Below are 2,697 nucleotides of genomic sequence, written 5' to 3' on the forward strand. Positions count from 1 at the left end.
TCCCTTGATGCCTCAGAACATGTCCTACCAACCGATCCCTTCTTCTGGTCAAGTTGTGCCACAAACTTCTCCCCAATCCTATTCAATACTTCCTCATTAGTTATGTGATCTACCCATCGAATCTTCAGCATTCTTCTGTAGCACCACATTTCGAAAGCTTCTATTCTCTTCTTGTCCAAACTATTTATCGTCCATGTTTCACTTCCATACATGGCTACACTCCATACAAATACTTTCAGAAACGACTTCCTGACACTTAAATCTATACTCGATGCTAACAAATCTTTCTTCTTCAGAAAAGCTTTCCTTGCCATTGCCATTCTATATTTTATATCCTCTCTACTTCGACCATCATCAGTTATTTTGCTCCCCAAATAGAAAAACTCCTTTACTACTTTAAGTGTCTCATTTCCTAATTAATTCCCTCAACATCACCCAACTTAATTCGACTACCTTCCATAATCCTCGTTTTGCTTTTGTTGATGTTCATCTTATATCCTCCTTTTAAGACGCTGTCCATTCCGTTCAACTGCTCTTCCAAGTCCTTTGCTGTCTCTGACAGAATTGCAATGTCATCGGCGAACCTCAAAGTTTTTATTTCTTCTCCATGGATTTTAATACCTACTCCGAATTTTTCTTTTGTTTCCTTTACTGCTTGCTCAATATACAGATTGAATAACATTGGGGAGAGGCTACAACCCTGTCTCACTCCCTTCCCAACCACTGCTTCCCTTTCATGTCCCTCAACTCTTATAACTGCCATCTGGTTTCTGTACAAATTGTAAATAGCCTTTCGCTCCATGTATTTTACCCCTGCCACTTTTAGAATTTGAAAGAGAGTATTCCAGTCAACATTGTCAAAAGCTTTCTCTAAGTCTACAAATGCTAGAAACGTAGGTTTGCCTTTCCTTAATCTTTCTTCTAAGATAAGTCGTAAGGTGAATATTGCCTCACGTGTTCCAACATTTCTACGAAATCCAAGCTGATCATTCCCGAGGTCCGCTTTTACCAGTTTTTCCATTAGTCTGTAAAGAATTCACGTTAGTATTTTGTCAGCTGTGACTTATTAAACTGATAGTTCGGTAATTTTCACACCTGTCAACACCTGCTTTCTTTGGGATTGGAATTGTTATATTCTTCTTGAAGTCTGAGAGTATTTCCCCTGTCTCATACATCTTGCTCACCATATGGTAGAGCTTAGTCATGACTGGCTCTCCCAAGGCCGTCGGTAGTTCCAATGGAATGTTGTCTACTCCCGGGTTCTTGTTTCGACTCAGGTCTTTCAGTGCTCTGTCAAACTCTTCACACAGTATCGTATCTCCCATTTCATCTTCATCTACATCCTCTTCCATTTCCACAATATTGTCCTCAAGTACATTGCCCTTGTATAAACCCTCTATATACTCCTTCCACCTTTCTGCTTTCCCTTCTTTGCTTAGAACTGGGTTTCCATCAAAGCTCTTGATATTCATGCAAGTGACTCTCTTTTCTCCAAAGGTCTCTTTAATTTTCCTGTAGGCAGTATCTATCTTACCCCTAGTGATATAAGCCTCTACATCCTTACATTTGTCCTCTTAGCCATCCCTGCTTAGCCATATTGCATTTCCTGTCGATCTCATTTTTGAGACGTTTGTATTCTTTTTTGCCTGCTTCATTAACTGCATTTTTATATTTTCTCCTTTCATCAATTAAATTCAATATTTCTTCTGTTACCCAAGGATTTCTAAGAGCCCTGGTCTCTTTACCTACTTGATCCTCTGCTGCCTTCACTACTTCATCCCTCAGAGCTACCCATTCTTCTTCTATTGTATTTCTTTCCCCCATTCCTGTCAATTGTTCCCTTATGATCTCCCTGAAACTCTCTACAACCTCTGGTTTAGTCAGTTTATCCAGGTCCCATCTCCTTAAATACCCACCTTTTTGCAGTTTCTTCAGTTTTAATCTACAGTTCATAACCAATAGATTTTGGTCAGAGTCCACATCTGCTCCTGGAAATGTCTTACAATTTAAAACCTGGTTCCTAAATCTCTGTCTTACAATTATATAATCTATCTGATACCTTCTAGTATCTCCAGGATTCTTCCATGCATACAACCTTCTTTTATGTGGGTTGCTTCATTAATTGATAAATTTCATTGTTCTTTCGAATTCTCCATATGCCATTCTCCAACACAGGTTCCCAGATTTTTCTCATCACTTTTCTTTCAAAAACATTCAGTTTTTCTCTTTCATTCTGGCTTGCACACCTTGTTGTTTTGCGTGGCACTATCACAGTACAGTCTCCTACTTTTTAATTTCTGGACGTTAGTGGGTAGCTAGCCAACGGCCTTGCCGCAGTGGTAACACCGGTTCCCGTCAGATCACCGACGTTAAGCGCTGTTGGGTTTGGCTAGCACTTGGATGGGTGACCATTCGGTCTGCCGAGCGCTATTGGCAAGCGGGGTGCACTCAGCCCTTGTGAGGCAAATTGAGGAGCTACTTGATTGAGGAGTAGCGGCTCCGGTCTTGGAAACTGACATACCACATGCCCCTCCATATCCGCATCCAGTGTGAGGATGACACGGCGGCCGGTCGGTACCTTTGGGCCTTCATGACCTGTGCGGGAGGAGCTTAGTAGGTCCCCAGATTTTTCCCATCACTCTTTCGAAAACATTCGGTTTTTCTCTCTCTTTCTCGGTAAGCGTCCATCTTTCCGAA

At 41.3% G+C, this 2,697-nt stretch overlaps 1 pseudogene; it reads left to right on the forward strand.

The window, feature by feature from the left end:
• The first annotated feature begins 2,318 nt into the window (after positions 1 to 2,318).
• On the forward strand, positions 2,319 to 2,436 carry LOC126089735 (5S ribosomal RNA; annotated as a pseudogene).
• The last annotated feature ends 261 nt before the right edge of the window (positions 2,437 to 2,697 follow it).

The sequence above is a fragment of the Schistocerca cancellata genome, chromosome 6, assembly GCF_023864275.1.
Source record: "Schistocerca cancellata isolate TAMUIC-IGC-003103 chromosome 6, iqSchCanc2.1, whole genome shotgun sequence".
Classification (NCBI taxonomy): Eukaryota; Metazoa; Arthropoda; class Insecta; order Orthoptera; family Acrididae; genus Schistocerca; species Schistocerca cancellata.